Here is a 25,923-nt window from a genome sequence, read left to right as displayed (position 1 = left end):
TTCTTGAGGCGTCATACGCCCTAGAACTACAAAAGGAAAAACACATGGAAAGACATGACAAGGGTTTGGCTTGTCAGCTCGGGCATCGCGCAAGCAGTGGTGCACATTGAACCCAAACGGCGCAAACTTACCCTACAAATTTTTTTGGGCGTCACACATGGCGGATAGGTTGTGGCGAGATCGTTAGGTTGGACAGTGGGTCGCCAGATCGGTCACGTGTCAATTTGGTGGTTCCAGACGCTGTTCGATTCACATGAGCATTTTTATTTTAGTTTGACCCGACTACGAGCGTATTGACGCGTGTCAACAGGTTGGCTAAATGCATTTCTCTAGTGAAATTCTGCCACGTGTCACTCACCGGCTCCGCACGCTCCTTTGTAAATTAGGAGACGTGTGGCAGCAATTTTCTCTCTCATGCGTGTTTTCAATTTTCCAAATTTCATTTGTTTTGTGTGTTCAAACCATTTGCTTCATATTTTCGTAACTTTTCGCACATAACTTGGATTGACTCGGTTTCTTCACCAAAGTCGTAGATTTTTTATTCACCTACATCGACGTATTTTTCTTGAATATAGAATGAATTAAATCCATTCAAAGATACGGAAAAACTCACGTTTTCTATTCTTGACCATTTCACCCGAACTCCGATTAAGCATTAATATTGGTTCGGGATTCCTTCAAGAAACCTGTGTGAATCCTCTTTTAATTACACACCTCAAAACTCCATATCTATCATTCAAGAAACTCCTTAGATCTAGGCAAAATTGAAACGAAAAGGTCATAGTCTTACCTTTTCCATTCTTAGATTTTCCAGCCGGAATGGGCAAATCCATCACGCAAACTCTTCCTCTAGCACTAAGAGGAGTCTTGATTCGAAGTTTCTTGCCTTGGATTCGATCTCCAGTGGCAGATTTGAGGTAGCCGATGATTTCTCTGCTCTTCCCTTCTTTCAAATCCTAACTTCTTCTTATCCCTTTTTTTTCTCTCATTTCTTTCGCTTTCTTGTTACAACTCAACTATACAGTCTCCTCAGGTAGGAGTAGGGGCAAAATGACCTTGTCCCTACGTTGATCTGGTCTGTATTTTTTAGTCTTACAACAATCTCGACCATAGTTTCCTTCTTCATGGGCTCGAGCCTCGGTCTCTTCAGCCTTCAATAAAAAATCACGACCTAATTATCATGCATATATTTGGATCTTATGTAGGAAAACAAAGGTCGTTGATACCTCCTAAGTTCAAGTGTTTCAAAAAATAACATAGTATTTGAGTACCAAAAATGAAAAGCCACCTATCAACAAATAAATGAAACCAATGCATACGCCTATCCTATCTTGACTTCCATGGCCATTCTAACATTCATCATCATCCGTGCAAGGGCACTTTCTCTGTAATGACCCTAGATTTATACTAACCTAAAGTGACTAATGTCATCATAACATACTCTCTTATGCAAAAATAAACATTTAAAACTTCGTCATAAAACACTGCCATGAACTTACATGCTTGAAAAAAATATTTAAAGCAACATAACAAAACTAAATAAGACCAATAAAATATTAAAATTAAAAACATCCTATACTAACCCAAAGTCTAGGAAATGAAATACCACTATCCTATGCATATGGCACGGTCTTTACTTTCAATGTCATCATCAACCGTATAAAGGTGTCTTGCCTTTACCTGAAATAAATGTAGCACACGAGTTTAGTATTTTAAGAAATACTCAGTAAGTGACACCCACTTAAGATCAGACACATAAACCATCACATGACAGTCAAACAAAATTGAGGGATCTTAGTGGCTAATTACCGAAAACACAGTCGGTGGAGAACAATTGAAAAATTGGGACTTGTTCATGCTGATTTGTGTGGTCCGATTACTCCGTCTTCAAGCAGCGGAAAAAGGTATGTGTTGTGTTTTATAGATGATTTTTCTAGGAAGGCATGAATGTACTTTCTCTTAGAAAAATCAGAAACATTTTACCATTATAAATGTTTCAAATTTTTGGTGGAAAAAGAAGTTGGAATGCCCATAAGATGCCTAAGAACAAACAGAGGAGGAGAATCCAATTCGGCAGAATTTAATGACTTTTGCAAGCAGCATGGAGTGGAGATACAACTGACCACAGCTTATGCTACACAACAAAATGGAGTAGGTGAACGCAAAAATCGTACAGTGATGAACATGGTAAGAGCTGTGTTAACAGAAAAGAAAGTACCAAAGAGATTCTGGCCTGAAGCTGTTATGTGGGTGAACCATGTCTTAAATCGATCACCAACTCTTGCAGTGAAAGATGTAACACCAGAAGAGGCTTAGAGTGGAGTAAAACCACCAGTTGACTATTTTCCAGTTTTCGAATGTGTGGGATATGTTCATATTCCAGATGCTAAGAGGAAAAAGCTTGAAATAAAAATGTAAGTTGTGTTTCATTTGGAATCCGTGGTGAATCCAAAGGGTACAGAATGGTTGATCCTATAGCAAACAAAATCATAGTTAGCCGCAATGTAATTTTTTATGAGGATGGTGAATGGGATTGGAAAGATTCTGAAAATGAAATTGATTTAGATTGGGGAGAAAGCATTGAAATTTCAACTGCAACGGAAGAAGACACAGAACAACACTGCTTCAACTTCATCGATTAACTCAGATGGTGAAATTGAACCTGCTGTTGTACCTGCTGCTGCACTTGCGGCTAAACCTACTGCTGCACGTGAGGCTGAAATTGAACCAGGTTTGCTATAAGGGAGGGCAGAAGTGGATGCCCACCTATATGGTCAAATGATTATGTTTTCGGTGAAGGTTTGTCCGAAGAGGATGATGTTAATATGGCATTTTTTACAAATTCAGATCCGGTAAAGTACGTGGAAGCATTAAAAAATTTAGAGTGGAGGATTGTCATGGATGAGGAGATTAAATCCATTGAAAAAAATCAGACCTGGCACTTAGTAGCTCTACCTATTGGTGCTAAGAAAATTGGGGAAATGGATTTATAAAACTAAGCTAAATGAGCTTGGAGAGGTTGACAAATACAAGGCAAGATTGACGGTAAAATGATACACACAAGAGCAAGAAATTGATTACACTGAAGTTTTTGCGCCGGTAGCTAGAAGATACTGTGAGGATGATCATAGATTTGCAGCTCAGAAAGGCCGGAAGCTTTATCAGTTATATGTAAAATCAGCTTTTTTTACCTGGAGAATTAAAAGAACATATCTTTGTAGAACAACCTAGAGGCTATGAAAAAAGGGGAAGTGAACATATGGTGTATAAGCTCTGCAAAGCACTCTACGGGTTAAAACAGACACCTAAAGCATGGTTCAGCCGAATCCAATCCTACTTCATCAAAGAAGGTTTTGAAAAAAGTTCTAGTGAGCATACACTCTTCATTAAATAGAAGAAAGGGTGGTCAGATTCTAGATTATATTACCCAACAAAGAGGTTAATTAAATATGGAATTTCTTATGTGTTTGTAGTGTTACTTTTGCCTTAGTCATTATCAATAAAAAGATCATTATAGGGTAGGTTCTGTTGAATTCAAACTCTCGTCCAAATATAACATATTTTAACTTAGATTTAACAACATCCTATATACAATACACCCTATTAATTATTACATGGATTGTATATATTTAGATAAAAAAGGTTAGAAAAGTAGCGAGATTTAAACTGTACAACTGTAAATAAACTGATTGTATACCAATTTGATTTGGCTATATATATAAAAGAAACTAAACAAAATGGATTTGTGAACAAAGAAATAGTTACCAACTTAAACTCCCACCAAAAAAAAAAAAAAAATGAAGCCTCAAAACATAAACATATTCTTTCTCGTCATATTGCTTGTTTTTAAATCAAACATGATTATTAGCTCAGGTCAATTATTTTGTACTTGTTGAGCTAAAATGTATATGATGATAATAAAAATAAAACATGATATAGTTATATATATATATATATATATATATATAAATTTTTTTTTTTTTTTTTTTTGGAAAGATACAAGTTGTAAGGACCGGGCTGACTCGTTGGCTTCATAAAAGAACGAAATTTTTTTAGCGAAATAAAACAAAAAAATTTAAAACATAATATACATTATATCAAAATAAAGTTCATACATAAGTTTTTAAAACACAACCCAACTATGGTTCTTAGGTCTTGGTTCTAAGTCTTAGAACTTAGAGCTTGATCTATGTTCTAGTCATTGATCTTTGTCTTGTTCTTGGTAATTTCTAGGTTCTTGTTTTTGCTCTTTCAAGGATAAATAGTACTAAATTATACTTTACCCTATATATCATATTTGATATTTTATTATAACCAAATATCTTTTTACCATAGGTATCTTTTCATATATTGTTATTTCAATTTATTTCTGTTTCCATATTCTTGTAATTTATTTGATTATAAATAGAGAAAATTGACACACCATTCAGGTGGGGTGGTTTCGCAAACATTCTCCGGTTCGTTCTCCAAGACACTCCCCTAAGATTTACGGTACTATTCATGAACCTGACAACCTTTATCCAAGGTTTCATGCGTTCCAATGTAAAGAGTTTCATAATATTTGGAGGTTACCTAGTTCATGAACCGAAGCTAAATTAACTTATGGGTATTATGATCATTTTACATCATTTCTTGGTTTTCCTACTTAACCTTTTCAAATGACCACCAAATTTCATATATAGTCTTAACATACCATAATATGCATTTGAGTTAACATGCAACAGTTCATGCAATATTAACAAACATGCTCAACGGGAAGATAACGTTCATCTTCATCCGGAGCGCAGATTTCACATATTTTCCTTCCTCCTTTATCATGCATACATGCAATATCACATTCTCACTCTAAAATGATTTCAAAGTCAATCATATCTAGATTCTATTTATTTTCTTAATTAATTTATTTGCATGGCTTACATGCTAATATGTTAGGTCTAGCTAGCTAGGTTTATCAATTTTACAGCATGCATGCTTAATCCAAACAGTTCCTACAAGTACTACTCGTGGGAATCCAAAAGGTTACTTACTTGGTTAACGCGTGTTTTTTCGATCTCGAGTCTCTCACTGGAGAGGGTTCCAAAAATTATGAAAATTCCTTGATGGGTCCTAATTCACATAATAATAAGGTGAGTATTTTAATTGGGATGAAAAACAAGCAAACAGGCGAAAAAGGGGTGAGAATAGGGGGCTCTACGTGCCTGCACGCACAGGCCAGCTCCCCCACGCGCAATGAACACAAGCGGTCAGCTCGGGCATCACGCGAGCAGTGGCGCACATCGAACCCCAACGACGCAAACTTACCCTTTAAATTTTTTGGAAGTCACACATGGCGCACAGGGAGTGGCGAGATCGTTAGGTTTGACTGTGGGTCACCAAATCGGTGACGGGTCAATTTGGTGTTTCCAGACGCTGTTCGATTCACGTGAACATTTTGATTTCGGTTTGACCCGAATCCAAGCATATTGATGCGTGTCAACAGGTAGGCTGAATGCATTTCTCTAGCAAAATGCTGCCACGTGTCACTCACCGGCTCCACCGCGCTACTTTGTAAATTAGGCGACGAGTGGCAACAATTTTCTCTCTCATGCGTGTTTTCAATTTTCCAGATTTCATGAGTTTCGTGTGTTCAAATCATTTGCTTCATATTTTTGTAACTTTTCACACATAACTTGGATTGACTCGGTTTCTTCACCAAAGTCGTATTCACCTACATCGAAAAATTGTTCTTAAATATTGAGTGAATTAAATCCATTCAAAGATATGGAAATCTCACATTTTCCATTCTTGACCAGTTCACCCCAACTCCGATTAAGCTCCAATTTTCGTTCGGGATTCCTTCAAGAAACCTGAGTGAATCCTCTTTTAATTACACACCTCAAAACTCCATATCGATCATTCAAGAAACTCCTTAGATCTAGGCAAAATCGAAACGAAAAGGTCATAGTCTTACCTTTTCCATTCTTAGATTTTCCAGCCAGAATGGGCAAATCCATCACCCAAACTCTTCCTCTAGCACTAAGAGGAGTCTTGAATCGAAGTTTCTTGCCTTGGATCGATCTCCAGTGGCGGATTTGAGGTAGCCGATGATTTCTCTGCTCTTTTTTCTTTCAAATCCTAACTTCTTCTTATCCCTTCTTTTTCTCTCATTTCTTTCGCTTTCTTGTTACAACTCAACTATACAGACTCCTCAGGTAGGAGTAGGGGCAAAATGACCTTGTCCCTACGTTGATCTGGTCGGTTTTTTTTAATCTTACAACCATCTCGACCATAGTTTCCTTCTTCGTGGGCTCGAGTCTCGGTCTCTTCAGCCTACAATAAAAAATCACGACCTAATTATCATGCATATATTTAGATCTTAAGTAGGAAAACAAAGGTCGTTGATACCTCCTAAGTTCAAGTGTTTCAAAAAATAACATAGTATTTGAGTACAAAAAATGAAAAGCCACCTATCAACAAATAAATGAAACCAATGCATACTCCTATCCTATCTTGACTTCCATGGCCATTCTAACATTCATCATCATCCGTGCAAGGGCACTTTCTCTGTAATGACCCTAGATTTATTCTAACCTAAAGTGGCTAATGTCATCATAACATACTCTCTTATGCAAAAATAAACATTTAAAACTTCGTCATAAAACACTGCCATGAACTTACATGCTTGAAAAAAAATATTTAAAGCAACATAACAAAACTAAATAAGACCAATAAAATATTAAAATTAAAAACATCCTATACTAACCCAAAGTCTAGGAAATGAAATACCACTATCCTATGCATGTGGCACGGTCTTTACTTTCAATGTCATCATCAACCTTATAAAGGTGTCTTGCCTTTACCTGAAATAAATGTAGCACACGACTTTAGTATTTTAAGAAATACTCAATAAGTGACACCCACTTAAGATCAGACACATAAACCATCACATGACAGTCAAACAAAATTGCGGGATCTTAGTGGCTAATTACCGAAAACACAGTCAGTGGAGAACAATTGAAAAATTGGGACTTGTTCATGCTGATTTGTGTGGTCCGATTACTCCGTCTTCAAGCAGCGGAAAAAGGTATGTGTTGTGTTTTATAGATGATTTTTCTAGGAAGGCATGAATGTACTTTCTCCTAGAAAAATCAGAAACATTTTACCATTTTAAATGTTTCAAGTTTTTGGTGGAAAAAGAAGTTGGAATGCCCATAGGATGCCTAAGAACAAACAGAGGAGGAGAATCCAATTCGGCAGAATTTAATGACTTTTACAAGCAGCATGGAGTGGAGATACAACTGACCACAGCTTATGCTTCACAACAAAATGGAGTTGCTGAACGCAAAAATCGTACAGTGATGAACATGGTAAGAGCTGTGTTAACAGAAAAGAAAGTACCAAAGAGATTCTGGTCTGAAGCTGTTATGTGGGTGAACCATGTCTTAAATCGATCACCAACTCTTGCAGTGAAAGATGTAACACAAGAAGAGGCTTGGAGTGGAGTAAAACCACCAGTTGACTATTTTTCAATTTTCGGATGTGTGGGATATGTTCATATTCCAGATGCTAAGAGGAAAAAGCTTGAAATAAAAATGTAAGTTGTGTTTCATTTGGAATCCGTGGTGAATCCAAAGGGTACAGAATGTTTGATCCTGTAGCAAACAAAATCATAGTTAGCCGCAATGTAATTTTTTAAGAGGATGATGAATGGGGTTGGAAAGATTCTGAAAATGAAACTAATTTAGATTGGGGAGAAAGCATTGAAATTTCAACTGCAACGGAAGAAGACACAGAACAACACTGCTTCAACTTCATCGATTAACTCAGATGGTGAAATTGAACCTGCTATTGTACCTGCTGCTGCACTTGCGGCTAAACCTACTGCTGCACGTGCTGCTGAAATCGAACCAGGTTTGCTATAAGGGAGGGCAGAAGTGGATGCCCACCTATATGGTCAAATGATTATGTTTCCGGTGAAGGTTTGTCCGAAGAGGATGATGTTAATATGGCATTTTTTACAAATTCAGATCCGGTAAAGTACGTGGAAGCACTAAAAAACTCAGAGTGGAGGATTGTCATGGTCATTGAAAAAAATCAGACCTGGCACTTAGTAGCTCTACCTATTGGTGCTAAGAAAATAGGGGTAAAATGGATTTATAAAACTAAGCTAAATGAGCTTGGAGAGGTTGACAAATACAAGGCAAGATTGGCGGTAAAAGGATACACACAAGAGTAAGAAATTGATTACACTAAAGTTTTTGCGCCGGTAGCTAGAATGGATACTGGGAGGATGATCATAGATTTTGCAGCTCAGAAAGGCTGGAAGCTTTATCAGTTATATGTAAAATCAGGTTGTTTTTACCTGGAGAATTGAAAGAACATATATTTGTAGAACAACCAAGAGGCTATGAAAAAAGGGGAAGCGAACATATGGTGTATAAGCTCTGCAAAGCACTCTACGGGTTAAAACAGACACCTAGAGCATGGTTCAGCCGAATCCAATCCTACTTCATCAAAGAAGGTTTTGAAAAAAGTTCTAGTGAGCATACACTCTTCATTAAAAGGATTTAATGAAGAAAGGGTTGTCAGATTCTAGATTATATTACCCAACAAAGAGGTTAATTAAATATGGAATTTCTTATGTGTTTGTAGTGTTACTTTTGCCTTAGTCATTATCAATAAAAAGATCATTATAGAGTAGGTTTTGTTGAATTCAAACTCTCGTCCAAATATAACATATTTTAACTTAGATTTAACAACATCCTATATACAATACACCCTATTAATTATTACATGGATGGTATATATTTAGATAAATAAGGTTAGAAAAGTAGCTAGATTAAAACCGTACAACTGTAAATAAACTTATTGTATACCAATTTGATTTGGCTATATATATAAAAGAAACTAAACAAAATGGATTTGTGAACAAAGAAAAAGTTACCAACTTAAACTCCCACAAAAAAAAAAAAAAAAAAAAAAAAAAAAAAATGAAGCCTCGAAACATAAACAGATTCTTTCTCGTGATATTGCTTGCTTTTAAATCAAACATGATTATTAGCTCATGTTTTGCAGAATCCGACTCAAAGATACAACGCCCATTCTCCCCGTGGGAAGTTGCAATTTGGAATCATATGAAGGATTCAATTCTCTTGGCTCACTGCAAGTCTAAAGACAACGATTTAGGCGAACATGAAATCGACCTTGGAGCGAAATACTCTTGGACCTTCAAAGAAAATTTTTGGCAATCAACACGATTTTGGTGCAATTTTAGCAGCAAACACGGACATGCTTCCGGTGAAGTATTTTGGCCAGAAATGGAAAATTGGTTTAGCGATCAATGTTATAATAGTATTTGTACTTGGGCAGCAGAAGACAATGGCATTTCCTTGCGTCTTGGTTCTAAAGAATCATATCTATTAGAGTACCCTTGGAAATGATCGTTGAGTTTCATTGGGTTGATTTAAACACAACTTCCAAGGATGTTGAGTTTCATTGGGTTATTCTTGATCTAGACACAAGAAAACCCTTATTGCTTTTCTGTTTTGGAGATTGAAGGTCAATTATTTTGTACTTGTTGAGCTAAAATGTATACGGATGATAATAAAAATAAAACATGATATAGTTAAATATATATATATATATATATATATATATATATATAAACTTTTTTTTTTTTTGGAAAGATACAAGTTGTAAGGACCGGGCTGACTCGTTGGCTTCATAAAAGAACGAAATTTTTTTAGCGAAATAAAACAAAAAAAATTTAAAACATAAAATACATTATATCAAAATAAAGTTCATACATAAGTTTTTAAAACACAACCCAACATATTTAAGACACAAAATACCGAATGGACACAAAACGTTTTAAAATAAAAAGTTTGAGGACGACGAGTGAAACTTGTCTACAGCACCTACTCCAGAGTCCCCTCGAGACCTCAAAAAGCTCCTTATTACCTGAAAAATATGAAAAATAAGAAATGAGTACAAAGACTCAGTAAGTAGCCTACTTGTAGGCTCTTCATCGTGTCCTTGATATGCTAGAGTATCACACTTTTTCTTTTTTTTTAGAACATATTCTGGTTGTAAGTACTTACGCTCTTTAGTTCTTATCCTTGACTTGTGGGTTCATATCTCGATCTATCCTGAGAACCTTGGTCCTTGGAAACTTAAACTTTAGTTCTAATCCAAGGGCCTTAGTACTATGGTGCTTAGGTCTTGGTTCTTAGTCTTAGAACTTAGATCTTGATCCATGTTCTAGTCATTGATCTTTGTCTTGTTCTTGGTAATTTCTAGGTTCTTGTTTTTGCTCTTTCAAGGATAAATAATACTCAACGGTAAGATAACGTCCATCTTCATCCGGAGCGCAGATTTCACATATTTTCCTTCCTCCTTGATCAGGCATACATGCGATATCACATTCTCACTCTAAAATAATTTCAAAGTCAATCATATCTAGATCCTATTGATTTTCTTAATTAATTTATTTGCATGGCTTACATGCTAATATGTTAGGTCTAGCTAGCTAGGTTTATCAATTTTACAGCATGCATGCTTAATCCAAGCAGTTCCTACAAGTACTACTCGTGGGAATCCAAAAGGTTACTTACTTGGTTAACGCGTGTTTTTTCGATCTCGAGTCTCTCACTGGAGAGGTTTCCAAAAATTATGAAAATTCCTTGATGGGTCCTAATTCACATAATAATAAGGTGAGTATTTTAATTGGGATGAAAAACAAGCAAACAGGCGAAAAAGGGGTGAGAATAGGGGGCTCCACGTGCCTGCACGCACAGGCAAGCTCCCCCACGCGCTGGCACGCGCCCCCCACGCGCAATGAACACAGGCGGTCAGCTCGGGCATCGCGCGAGCAGTGGCGCACATCGAACCCCAACGACGCAAACTTACCCTTTAAATTTTTTGGAAGTCACACATGGCGTACAGGGAGTGGCGAGATTGTTAGGTTGGACTGTGGGTCACCAGATCGGTCACGGGTCAATTTTGTGGTTCCAGACGCTGTTCGATTCACGTGAACATTTTGATTTCGGTTTGACCCGAATCTGAGCGTATTGATGCGTGTCAACAGGTAGGCTGAATGCATTTCTCTACTAAAATGCTGCCACGTGTCACTCACCGGCTCTACCGCGCTACTTTGTAAATTAGGCGACGAGGGGCAACAATTTTCTCTCTCATGCGTGTTTTCAATTTTCTACGACTTTCCCACTCAATTCGGTCACCCGTGCTTCCAGGAAGCGGAGGGTGTCAGGGACTTCTTTGAGGAATAGCATTTCCTCCTCTATTAGCGAAAGCCGGTCGGCTTGTGCTTTGGGTGTCGACTTTGTCGCCGACATGATTTCGGTCTTTACGATGTTACGGAGCTAACAAAGCTGTGATACCACTTGACACAATCGCACTTTCGAAGGCAGCGGACTAGCGATTGTGCAGCACTCACTTTCCAATGACAAGTGAGCTAAGCCAATTTCTTCTTGCGTCGCCTACGGCCAAGCGACGTATGATCGAGCCTCTAGCCTCGGTTTTAAAAGAAGGTTTTAGAAAACGAGGAGAGAGAGATTTTAGAAAGAGAGATTTTGGAAAGAGACGTTATATAAGCAAGGAAGAGAAAGATAACAACCGCTTAGCATATATAATCTTGGGTAGGGAGAAGTTGACAACTAGTCATATCCCAGTACATTCTGAGCCATTTTATGTCTGGCATGCCTAGACATGATATTTTTGAGGCGTCATACGCCCTAGAACTACAAAAGGAAAAACACTAGAATGAAAAGACATGGCAAGGGTTTGGCTTGTCATGGGCATGCGGCCATGGGCAACACGCCCTGGACGAGCATGACCGTGACACCCCCCACACGCAATGAACACAGGCGGTCAGCTCGGGCATTGCGCGAGAAGTGGTGCACATCGAACCCCAACGACGCAAACTTACCCTTCAAAATTTTTTGGGCGTCACACATGGTGCATAGGGAGTGGCGAGATCGTTAGGTTGGACAGTGGGTCGCCAGATCGGTCACGTGTCAATTTGGTGGTTCCAGACGCTGTTCGATTCACGTGAGCATTTTTATTTTAGTTTGACCCGAATACGAGCGTATTGACGCGTGTCAACAGGTTGGCTAAATGCATTTCTCTAGTGAAATTCTACCACGTGTCACTCACCGGCTCCGCGCGCTCCTTTGTAAATTAGGCGACGTGTGGTAGCAATTTTCAATCTCATGCGTGTTTTCAATTTTCCAGATTTCATCTGTTTTGTGTGTTCAAACCATTTGCTTCATATTTTCGTAACTTTTCGCAGATAACTTGGATTGACTCGGTTTCTTCACCAAAGTCGTAGATTTTTTATTCACCTACATCGACGTATTTTTCTTGAATATAGAATGAATTAAATCCATTCAAAGATACGGGAAAACTCACGTTTTCTATTCTTGACCATTTCACCCGAACTCCGATTAAGCATTAATATTAGTTCGGGATTCCTTCAAGAAACCTGTGTGAATCCTCTTTTAATTACACACCTCAAAACTCCATATCCATCATTCAAGAAACTCCTTAGATCTAGGCAAAATCGAAACGAAAAGGTCATAGTCTTACCTTATCCATTCTTGGATTTTCTGGCTGAAATGGGCGAACCCACCACCCAAACTCCTTCTCTAGCACCAAGAGGAGTCTTGATTCGATGTTTCTTGCCTTGGATTCGATCTCCAACGGTGGATTTGAGGCAGCCAATTTTTCTGTTCTTCTTTTCTTATAATCCTACCTTCTTCTTATCCCTTCTTCTTTTCCTCTCCTTTCTTTCGCTTTCTTGTTACGACTCAACTATACAGACTCCTCAGGTAGGAGTAGGGGCAAAATGACCTTGTCCTTATGTTGATCTTGTCTGTTTTTTTTAATCTTACAACCATCTCGACCATAGTTTCCTTCTTCGTCGACTCGAGCCTCGGTCTCTTCAGCCTACAATAAAAAATTACCTCCTAATTATCATGCATATATTTGGATCTTAAGTAGGAAAACAAAGGTCGTTGATACCTCCTAAGTTCAAGTGTTACAAAAAAATAACATAGTATTTGAATACAAAAATGAAAAGCCACCTATCAACTACCAAATGAAGTCAATGCATACTACTATCCTGTCATGACTTCCATGGCTATTCTAACATTCATCGTCATCCCGTGCAGTGGCACTTTCTCTGTAATGACCCTAGATTTATACTAACCTAAAGTAGCTAATGTCATCATAACATACTCTCTTATGCGAAAATAAACATTTAAAACTTCATCATAAAACACTGCCATAAACTTACATGCTTGAAAAAATATTGAAAGCAACATAAAAAAAACTAAATAAAACCAATAAAATATTAAAATTAAAAACATTCTATATTAACCCAAAGTCTAAGAAATGAAATACCACTATTCTATGCATGTGCCACGGTCTTTACTTGCAATGTCATCATCAACCGTATAGAGGCGTCTTGCCTTTACCTGAAATAAATAAAGCACACGACTTTAGTATTTTAAGAAATGCTCATTAAGTGACCCCACTTGAGATCAAACACATAAACCATCACATGACAATCAAACAAAATTCAGGAATCTTAGTGGTTAATTACCCAAAACTCACAACGGGTAAATTTTACCACATGAAGATCAACATCTACCTTTACTCCTTAAAATAACTATCAATGGCTGGTTACCCGAAACACATAGCGTGTAATCCTTACCTTGGAAATCATTTACTGCAATCACCCCGTAGAGTGATGATTAGTGCTTGGTTACCCGATACACACAGGGTTTAACCTTACCACATGAAAATCAACATCCATCCTAACTCCTTAAAATGATTATCAATGGTTGGTTACCCGAAACACATAGCGTGTAACCCTTACCTTGATAACCATTTTCTTAAATCACCTCGTAGAGTGACCATTGGTGGCTGATTACCCAAAACACACAGCGTGCAACCCTAACCGCAACCTCCTTAATCATAAAAGGTAACATGCATGCATTACGTCCAAAATGGTTTATTTTCATGAGCAACCATACATTATGTCACACAACTCACATCAAAGATATTCTCAATCATCAAACATAATTATGCATGCGATAGGTTTCAAAACATTTATTTTTATAGTCAACATACATCGTATCACACAACACTCAACCATACAATACAAAACATATTCAACCCTCGTAGAAAAACAAAACAGTGAAGTTTCAATAGGAAGACCTCTTACTTGGAGAGCTTCTTTTCTAATTGTCCCTATAGATATTGGTCCAAATTCGACTTAGATCGAACCTACACTTAAACACCCAAGTTTAACCAACCCAACTTGAGTGGTACAACGAATCCTACAAATCATAGGGTTTTATTGCTTGCCTTCTTCCTGCGTAGAGGTTGGGTCAAATCCGAACTATTCAGAAAAGAAACCACATTGTAACTTCGTTGGTTGGCGCATTGTACCTTGGTTACGTTTACTCCTCCAAATAGTGGTTCTGGCGATGACGACGACAATTTGATGCGTTACGGCGATTGGCGGTGGTCGTCCGACGTGCGGTGACGGTGCGGGATGCTCGTCTCAGGCTTCGTGCTCTATTACATGGTTGGCTGGTTTGGTTGCTTTATGTAGCTGAACCCTAGGATTTTTTTTTTTTTAATGTATTGGGCTTGGGCCTAGGGTTTATGTAGCTGAACCCTAGGGTTTTTTTTTTTTTTTATGTATTGAGCCTTGGGCCAGAACTTGGGCTTTACGCATCCAACCATGTTTGGAATTGGAAAGAGTCCAAGGTCAAGTCACGGTTTTAAAGGATATGTCCCATCATTAAATGTGTGTATTGCATTACTAATCCCAACAATGGGGTGACTTATTTAGTATTTCTTAAAATATTCAAGTCACATGCTACCCTTATTTTTTCACGTAAAGGTAAAGCGCCCCTGCATAGATGACATGAATTCTAAAATGACCCTAGAAGAAATCATGATAGAGAAGTGGTATGCATTGATTTTCATTTAGTACTTGATAGGATGATTATTTCATTTTTCATGTTCAAAGACTATGTTAGTTCTATTTTCTTGTTTTAAATTCAACGTGTAAGTTCACGGCTTCATTTGCAAATATTTTATTTCAAACTTCCACGTATGTTACTTATGGCATTCATGTGACGATGCCTCTAATTTAAGCAAGAATATTAGGGGTGTTACATTACGAGTGTGATATGTGATCAAAGAATGAGGGTTGTCCTGCATGATTTATTACGCCACGAAAAAAAATATGGGAACCTCATGCATATTTGTATGTTCACGTGCACCGGGATACTTCTCCTTTATGATGAAGTATGGACGCGTACACTATGAGACGAAAATGATTATCATGCTGACCATAATATGACTAAGGTATGTCCATGAAATGATCCGACTATGAGATGTATAAAGACGATAAGGCTATGACAAGATTAACAAGACGATATGACAGGGATACGCATATGGAAACGATATGAGTATGAAATGTTGTGATACGATATGAAAATGATATGATATATGTTATGGTACGATATATGTGATAAATTGATATGTTTATGTTATGAAATATTGTGATACGATATGTTATGGTATGATATGTATACGATTCGACTTGTTATGTCTGGAAATATAGAAATGTTATGATATGGCATATGTATGTAATATGATTGACATGCAAATCGATGAACTAGCATGAGATACCACCCCGACATAGACATGAAAGATATGTTATGAAGGAAGATGCTAGCGAGATTGTATTAAATGATAATGAAAATTGAAAAACGTTGGGATCTTATACATTATTGTGTGCTCATGCATTGGGGGATACCCCTTACCCTTCTCAATAGTACAGACGCGTACGCTACGAGACAGGAGAACGATCATTATGTTAACATAATGCTGTCATGATGATCGCTATTCGTAACGGGTGTCTAACATCAACAACCACCAGAGAATTCTCGCCCCATAAAAAAGGGGGCTTAGGAGGCGTGCGAACTGACTGGTGGGTCAATACTCGCACGTGTGAACCGTGTGTAGAAAAATTAAGTACACATCCCAATTGCCCGTTATGATGGCCGTCGCACGAAAATAAATTGTTATGATAGGTCTCTTTCATGAAATTGTATGTGTTATCATTTAACCCCAATAGTGGGGTCACTTACTGAGTATTTCTTAAAATACTCAAGCCACGTGCTACTTCTATTTTAGGTAAATGCAAGGCATCCCTGAACGGCTGACGACGACATCACAACTCGAGACCATGACACATGCGCATAGGGTAGCCCCATTTATTTTTTTAGACTTAGCCAAGCTCTACACATATCGGGAACATCTTTTGAGAGCGTAATGAAGGAAGTTCAATTGATTCAATTAGCAACTGAGTTACGAAATAGACATCTTGGAAAGTAGCAAGCAGACATCAAAACGCCAAAAAGAGAGGGCAAGGAACAATGTCAAGCAATAAAATTGAGAAGTGGGGAAGAAATACCCTACAGAAGAGGTGAAATTAAAGAACACATTAACAATCACTCGGCTAATACATAATAGAGAAAGGAGGAAAATGCCGGACAAAAGAAGCAGAATACAAAAATGAATAGCGTAGTAGCATTAAATGAAGAGTGTAGGTGAATGAAATGGTAACATACACAAAAATTAGGGAAACTTATATACCTACGAGGCTCGAACATTACAATGTAGGTGAACGAAATAGTAACGTACACAAAAATAAAAAAATAAAAAATGCTAGTTCAACTACATGTTACTACAATCTTGAACAGTTGTGAATTTTTGTATTTTTTCTAATTAATTAATGTGGTTGATAATTATATAAGGTGAACCATTTATCTTGTATCAATTGAATAACTTCTCTCTTAAATTATTCAATACTTTACTTTAGCAATTTTTAGTATTTTTTTTATAGCATCTATTATAATTACACAAAAATAATAATAATAAGTCTCGAACTTGTAATAACGTCAACCATCAAGATCTTTAAAAAAAAAAAAAAACATATTATAGCGTTTTGTTTAGCTATAATTTTTACATGTACAAACAAAGTAGAGAGGAAGCTCAAACATATAAAAACAAACCACCGTCCTTGCCCACATGAATGGTAGCTAACACAATAACAACCATAAACCACAAATCCGGTAATCAAAGCACTAAGCCAATCATTATAAATTTAAAAGATCCATTCACAAACTGCTATTAACTTCTCGTGCTGTAGTCTTGGACTCCATGACCGAGTCATAAGAAGCATGTAATCCAATCAAGATATAGTAAATCAACAGAATCCCAGTCCAGATTCCGAACCTTTCAAATGAAGCTTTGTCGATGGAGCCAAGAAGGAAAAGGTTGATGGCGATCGACAGTGAAGGCAACCACGGGACGAGCGGCACGCCCCACACGCGAGGATTTTTGGCCTGTGGGTCACCGAGCCATAGGGCCAGAGTTGAGAGAAATCATATGGAATTGGACACCACCAAGCCGATCCAGCCGTCGCTTGAGCCCCAGTACACGGCAGTTGCTATTGAAGATCCCACGATTAGAACCAGGCAGATTATGAGTTTGTTTTGGTCGGATGGTGTCGTTTCACCGCTGACGTAGTAGCGTCGGACGATCAGGCCGATGGCTACCAGCATGAAGATGAAGAGGGTGGAGATAGAGAGGAGGTTCGGGAGGATTCCCAAGCTTGTAAAGAAGGCGATTATTGCTGTAGCAGCGAGCATTGTGGCTGTTGCATTCACTGGAGTGCCCGTCCTTTCATGCACTTTGGCGAACCATGGTGAGATCATGTGGGTTCTGGCAATGTGGGTGAGATAGCGTGCCTGTCCAACCGCATTAACCAACAACACGGTGGTCATGCCTTTAATAGCACCAGCAGCCACAATGTACTTAGCCCAACCCCATCCAACAGCCTCAAAAGCCACTGAAAACGGCGCGTCCTCATCAATTTGTTGGTACGGCTGCATCAAGCACAAGGTAACCGCAAGAATGCAATAGGCTAATGTGGTGATCACCATTGATCCAACAAGACCAATAGGTATATCTTTAGCAGGGTTCTTAGTTTCCTCAGCCATTGTCGAAACGGCGTCGAATCCAACGTATGCAAAGAACAAAACGGCAGAGGCTACGAAGATGCCACGAGGGCCATAAGGGGCAAAGGGAGTGAAGTTTTTCGGGTTGGCCTTGGTGAGGCCGGCAATGACAATGAAGAGGATGATGGCAACGTGGAAAATGGAAGCAATGTAGTTGAAGCGGGAGGAGCCTTTGGTGCTGGCTACAGCCAAGGTGCAAATGACGATGATCACAATGATGGCGATGGGGTCGAGTTGGTTGTAGGAGTCGGGGAAAGACGAAACGTGGATGCGAAAATCGTTCGGATGGTGATTGCACAAAGTGGCAAAGTATGAAGTCCATGAACGGGCCACAGCAGCGCTGCCAATTATATATTCGAGGAGAATGTTGCCCGCTGCGATGAATGCCACGAAGTCTCCTAGTTCTACCCTTAGGTAGGCGAATGATCCACCTGAACAAATAATTACAACGAGCTCCTGTGGTTAGTAATTTAGAAAAAACTAAAAGGGAATCTAGAATAATTTTAAATTTGGATTATTGTAAAAGTATTGTTGAATTCAAAATATTTTTACCCTTTATATTTATAGATATTTTATACTTCTTGCATTCAAAATCTAAATTTTGTTTCAACCAATTAAGATGTCATAATAAAAATTTCAATACAATAACACAAAAATAAGACCCACTTCATTAAAGAAAAAGAAAAAAAAAAAAAAAAAAAAAAAAAAAAAAAAAAAAAAAAGCACATGTTAGACAACTTTTTAATTTTTTTTTTTTAATATTCAAAATACTATTACAGTTGGTACACATTTTAAAAATACTCATGAACTTTCAAGAGTAACAATAATATTCTTAACTTTAGAAAAAATATATATATAAATTACCATTGGTACCCTTACAATTAAAAAGGGAGATGATGTATAAGAAATAGATAAACCGTCTCCATTTCTATATTAGAGTTTAAAAATATTTTTGAATTTTTTTTATAAAAGTTAAAGGTATAATTCTTTTCCAAAGTTGAAGAGAATCTCTAATAAAATTTAAACATTTTTTTTTTTTATAGTCAAGAGGTGGAAAAGAATTAGTAAAGAATAAAATAATGAATAGAAAATTAATAGAAAAAATACAAGAATAAGTGTATAAAATTTTAAAACACTGTCGAAATAGAAATTAATTTAAAAATAAATAATAAAATATATAATATTTTGATGACAAACATAAACCAAATAGAAAAAGGCATGTACCAGCTGCTGGGATCTCCACGGCAAATTCAGTGTAACAGAAGACTGAAAGCATGGCGGAGACACCGGAGACGACATAAGACAAGACGACAGCTGGGCCGGCGTGTTTCTTAGTCTCAAGACCGGTGAGGACGAATATTCCGGCGCCGATGACAGCGCCGATACCGAACCACATAAGGTCCCACCATGTGAGGCTCTTCTTCATCTCGTGCTGGCTGCAAGCCTTCATCTCGACGAGCTCAATGTGCTCCCCGGACCTGGCCGTGAGCCGATCCAAGAGCCGGGCCGGCGTCTCCTTCAACGCTTTAGTGTAATTTCCCCAACTCTTAAACGACTCCTCTGGTAGAAAATCTTGCTTCGAACAACCACAAGATCTTCTTCTGATCCCTTCTCCACCACCGGCATCACCGTTTGGTTGACCCATTATGAATTCACACTGAAACAGTCAACCAAAAAAGAAACTAATGGAGAGAATCAAGTAACTTAAGACAAGACAGGAGAATAAGAAAGGAAAAGGGGGTTTATAAAGGAAAAGGGCTTGTACCACACTTCTTAACTCCAAATCATTCTCAACTGGATCCTCAATCATATTCCAATTCAAGCTGAATTTTAAAACTATTCTCCTAAAACTAGATTTAGTTAAATGAACGGATGGTTAACTTCAAACAATACGGTTTTACTTAGGGTACAATTATATATAAAAATATTTATTTAACTTCATAATTACTTTACTCACAAATTTAAGTATTATAATTAGTATGTAGTTTAATAAAACTCTACAAAATAGTCTTTACGGTCGAGATTAATCGTGAGAATTTTATAATATTCTAATATTCTAATACTCTACTTGCCTGAAGTCTAACACGTGGACCATTGTAAAAGGGAGAGAATTGAACTTGAAATTGTTGTCATGGGTTCACATAGTTGACTTGGATACAAATGACAAAATCGAACTTTTATTAAGGATAAATTGGTGACACCAGTCTAAGCAATCAGGTAAGTGGCTGTACTATCCGTATGGTTAGAAACCGATGTTGTATGATGACACATGCCCCATAGTTCTGCACGTGTCATATGCTTGATATGCGTGAAATGTTTATGAAATGATGTGATGCGTTTGACGATATGTTTGAGATGTGTTACGTGAATGATATAATATATGTTATGGTACCATGTGTTTAACGATATGTTTAAGATATGTTATTTCTATTTTCTTGTCTTAAATTAAACGTGTAAGTTCATGGCTTCATTTGCAAATATTGTATTTCGAACTACCACCTATGTTATTTATGGAATTCATGTGGTGATGCTTCTAATTTAAGCAAGAATATTAAGGACGTTACATTACGAGTGTGATATGTGATGAGAGAATTGATGGTGTTAATATAACACATGCGGAATCAATTTGGATCTTAAGCACTCTAAGTACATCAATTATAGTAAATTAGCTTGCATGTTCAAAAGCATTAAAACTCAATGAGTTTGAATACTAACCTTTTGTCGCTTAAGTTTCTTCACGAACTGGTTTCGAACCACCACTAGTGTCTTCTCCACTATTCTCCGGCCTTAGAACGGGATTGTGGAATCCGGTGAGTGACTAAACTTGGGAGGGATTTAGTATATATGAAAATAGAGTTTTTGAGAGGTTTTTCTCAATGTTTTTTTTCCAAAGGAAGACCTTTCATGTACCATGATCACTCTATTTACAGAGTCATGTTTGGATGTTCATGTAAATTTGAGATCACCAAATTTTGACACTCAAATGTTTGGGATTATGTAGCAAGCATGCATGTTTGAGTTAACCAAATTTTGACACTCAAAATTCCACTAGAACTTGTGGGGTTTATATGGCAAGCATGCAAGTTTGGTTAAACCAAATTTTAACGCCTCAAAATTCCACTAAGAAGTCAACATTTTGACTTTTTTCATTTTAATTCAACAATTAATTTGAATAATTAATTTCAAATTAAAGTAATATTAAATTATTAATTAAACTATTTAATTAATATTTAATATTAACTCAACACCAATCTCAATCAATTCCAACACATTTGATTAAAATATTTAAAACTTATTTAAATATCTCAAATTCTCTCTTTTTGTTTAATTCATAAATAAAACAAAAATGCGGTTAAATATATCGTATATATGTAGCGCATATTCCCTAATTTGAATTCGAACACTTCGAACTCACTCGTCACACTGTTCTATTGTTTAGTCCGATGTGAGCTAGCAGAGGGACCTAATGGACCTATAGATCATGGGCTCCAACGATCCAAGATTAACCGGTTAAACTCATTAACCTTGTTAATCAACAACACTCGTTAACTACTAGGACACTCCACTATAGTCTAGTAGTTGCACTCCCCTAACTATAGATATATTTCTGTCAATTTGATATAACCATGATTAGTAAGTCGATCCTTCACAGGTTGTTCGTAGCTAAAGATAGGTCAATTAGCCGTTTTACCCCTAAAGTTGCTTCTTGTTCCTTATGTCCCACTGATGTTAGGTCATGCCGGTAAAAAAAATTTATGTTAGGTCATGCCGGTAAAAAAAGATATTAAACAAATCAACTAATATCATCTCTCTTCCATCCTCTCACACGCCCACTTTCCCCTCAATACTCAACCAACTCCCCGTGCTCTCTCCCTTTCTTCCTATTCTCATTACATTATGTGCACATTTGTCCTAACACCACTATCTCCCATCATCAAAAATGGAAATCTTTCTCTTACAATTACAACATGAATCAATTCTGCAGGATGGTTATAAGCTTCGAGGGACAAGTCAAGCCAATCTTAAAAATAAAATAGAATGTCGGCCAACCAAGTAAATGACGTTATTATTGACATTGTTATATTTGATGCTGACACGTGCCCCGTGGTTATGCACATGTCATATATTTGATAAGTGTAAATCGTTTATGAATCGATATGACTATGATTTTATATGTATATGTTATAATATGTGAATGGCATGATAACTCTTACGTTATGATATGTTTGAGTAGAATACGAGAATGATGCAATGAACGTAATGTAATGATATGACTAAGATATTATTAATATAACGACACGGTTAGGTTATGTATAGAAATTGATATGGTTATGATAGATTGAAAAAACGATATATATATAGGTTATGTGTACAAAATGATAGATTGATAAAACTATATGGTTAGGGTGCGTTTGGAAAACAATATGCCTAAGGTATGTCCATGAAATGATACGACTATGAGATGTATAAGGACAATAAGGTTATGACAAGATTAAAAATACGATGTGACTAGGATATGCATTATAGGGTAGGTTTTGTTGGATTCAAACTCTCGTCCAAATATAACATATTTTAACTTGGATGTAATAACTTGCTATATATAATACACCCTATTAATTGTTATCAAGGATGGTATATATTTAGAAAAATAAGGTTAGAAAAATAGTGAGATTTAGATGGTACAACCGAGTAAATATTTGTTGTATACCAATTTGATATGATATATATGAAAGAAACAAAACAATGGATTTGTGAACAAAGCAAAAAGTTACCAACTTAAACTCCAACAAAAAAAAAAAAAAAAAATGAAGCCTCAAAACATAAACATATTCTTTCTGTCATATTGCTTGCTTTTAAATCAAACATGATTATTAGCTCATGTTTTGTAGAATCCGACTCAAAGATACAACATCTGTTTTTCCCGTGGGAAGTTGCAATTTGGAATCATATGAAGGATTCAATTCTCTTGGCTCACTGCAAGTCTAAAGACAACGATTTAGGCGAACATGAAATCGACCTTGGAGCGAAATACTCTTGGACCTTCAAAGAAAATTTTTGGCAATCAACACGATTTTGGTGCAATTTTAGCAGCAAACACGGACATGCTTCCGGTGAAGTATTTTGGCCAGAAATGGAAAATTGGTTTAGCGATCAATGTTATAATAGTATTTGTACTTGGGCAGCAAAAGACAATGGCATTTCCTTGCGCCTTGGTTCTTAAGAATCATATCTATTAGAGTACCCTTGGAAATGATCGTTGAGTTTTATTCGGTTGATTTAAACACAACTTCCAAGGATGTTGAGTTTCATTAGGTTATTCTTGATCTAGACACAAGAAAACCCTTATTGCTTTTCTCTTTTGGAGATTGAAGGTCAATTATTTTGTACTTGTTGAGCTAAAATGTATATGATGATAATAAAAATAAAACATGATATAGTTATATATATATATATATATAAACTTTTTTTTTTTTTTTTTTTTTTTTTTTTTTTGGAAAGATACAAGTTGTAAGGACCGGGCTGACTCGTTGGCTTCATAAAAGAACGAATTTTTTTTAGCGAAATAAAACAAAAAAATTTAAAACATAATATACATTATATCAAAATAAAGTTCATACATAAGTTTTTAAAACACAACCCAACATATTGAAGACACAAAATACCGAATGGACACAAAACGTTTTGAAATAAAAAGTTTGAGGACGACGGGTGAAACTTGTCTACGGCACCTACTCCAGAGTCCCCTCCAGACCTCAAAAAGCTCCTTATTACCTGAAAAATATGAAAAATAAGAAATGAGTACAAAGACTCAGTAAGTAGCCTACTTGTAGGCTCTTAATCATGTCCTTGATATGCTAGAGTATCACACTCTTTCTTTTCTTTTTCTTGTTCTGGTTGTAAGTACTTACGCTCTTTAGTTCTTATCCTTGACTTGTGGGTTCATATCTCGATCTATCTTGAGAACCTTGGTTCTTGGATCCTTAAACTTTAGTTCTAATCCAAGGGCCTTAGTACTATGGTTCTTAGGTCTTGGTTCTAAGTCTTAGAACTTAGAGCTTGATCCATGTTCTAGTCATTGATCTTTGTCTTGTTCTTGGTAATTTCTAGGTTCTTGTTTTGCTCTTTCAAGGATATCTAGTACTAAATTATACTTTACCCTATATATCATATTTGATATTTTATTATAAGCAAATATCTTTTTACCATAGGTAGCTTTTCATATATTGTTATTTCAATTTATTTCTTTTTTCCTATCCTTGTAATTTATTTGATTATAAATAGAGAAAATTGACACACCATTCAGGTGGGGGTGGTTTTGCAAACATTCTCAGGTTCGTTCTCCAAGACACTCCCCTAAGATTTACGGTACTATTCATGAACCTGACAACCGTTATCCAAGGTTTCATGCGTTCCAATTGAAAGAGTTTCATAATATTTGGAGGTTATCTAGTTCATGAACCGAAGCTAAATTAACTTATGGGTATTATGATCATTTTACATCATTTCTTGGTTTTCCTACTTAACCTTTTCAAATGACCACCAAATTTCATATATAGTCTTAACATACCATAATATGCATTTGAGTTAACATGCAACAGTTCATGCAATATTAACAAACATGCTCAACGGGAAGATAACGTCCATCTTCATCCGGAGCGAAGATTTCACATATTTTCTTTCCTCCTTTATCATGCATACATGCGATATCACATTCTCACTCTAAAATGATTTCAAAGTCAATCATATCTAGATTCTATTGATTTTCTTAATTAATTTATTTGCATGGCTTACATGCTAATATGTTAGGTCTAGCTAGCTAAGTTTATCAATTTTACAGCATGCATGCTTAATCCAAGCAGTTCCTACAAGTACTACTCGTGGGAATCCAAAAGGTTACTTACTTGGTTAACGCGTGTTTTTTCGATCTCGAGTCTCTCACTGGAGAGGGTTCCAAAAATTATGAAAATTCCTCGATGGGTCCTAATTCACATAATAATAAGGTCAGTATTTTAATTGGGATGAAAAACAAGCAAACAGGCGAAAAAGGGGTGAGAATAAGGGGCTCCACGTGCCTGCACGCACAGGCAAGCTCCCCCACGCGCTGGCACGCGCCCCTCACGCGCAATGAACACAGGCGGTCAGCTCGGGCATCGCGTGAGCATTGGCTCACATCGAACCCCAACGACGCAAACTTACCCTTTAAATTTTTTGGAAGTCACACATGGCGCACGGGTCAATTTGGTGGTTCCAGACGCTGTTCAATTCACGTGAACATTTTGATTTCGGTTTGACGCGAATCTGCGCATATTGATGCGTGTCAACAGGTAGGCTGAATGCATTTCTCTAGCAAAATGCTGCCACGTGTCACTCACTGGCTCCACCGCGCTACTTTGTAAATTAGGCGACGAGTGGCAACAATTTTCTCTCTCATGCGTGTTTTAAATTTTCTACGACTTTCCCACTCAATTCGGTCACCCGTGCTTCCAGGAAGCGGAGGGTGTCAGGGACTTCTTTGAGGAATAGCATTTCCTCCTCTATTAGCGTAAGCCGGTCGGCTTGTGCTTTGGGTGTTGACTTTGTCGCTGACATGATTTCGGTCTTTACGATGTTACGGAGCTAACAAAGCTGTGATACCACTTGACACAATCGCACTTTCGAAGGCAGCGGACTAGCGATTGTGCGGCACTCAGTTTCCAACGACAAGTGAGCTAAGCCAGTTTGTTCTTGCGTCGCCTACGGCCAAGCGACGTATGATCGAGCCTCTAGCCTCGGTTTTAAAAGAAGGTTTTAAAAAACGAGGAGAGAGAGAGATTTTAGA

The 25,923-nt window shown here is 37.1% G+C and overlaps 1 pseudogene; it reads right to left on the bottom strand.

Moving 5' to 3' along the window:
• Positions 1-17,201: 17,201 nt before the first annotated feature.
• On the bottom strand, positions 17,202-19,798 carry LOC147793619 (cationic amino acid transporter 1-like; annotated as a pseudogene).
• Positions 19,799-25,923: the final 6,125 nt, after the last annotated feature.

Source organism: Cucurbita pepo, chromosome 2, assembly GCF_057944985.1.
Source record: "Cucurbita pepo subsp. pepo isolate OVF chromosome 2, ASM5794498v1, whole genome shotgun sequence".
Classification (NCBI taxonomy): domain Eukaryota; kingdom Viridiplantae; phylum Streptophyta; class Magnoliopsida; order Cucurbitales; family Cucurbitaceae; genus Cucurbita; species Cucurbita pepo.
The sequence above is the reverse complement of the archived record's forward strand: the minus strand, read 5'-3'. Positions and strand labels throughout refer to the sequence as shown.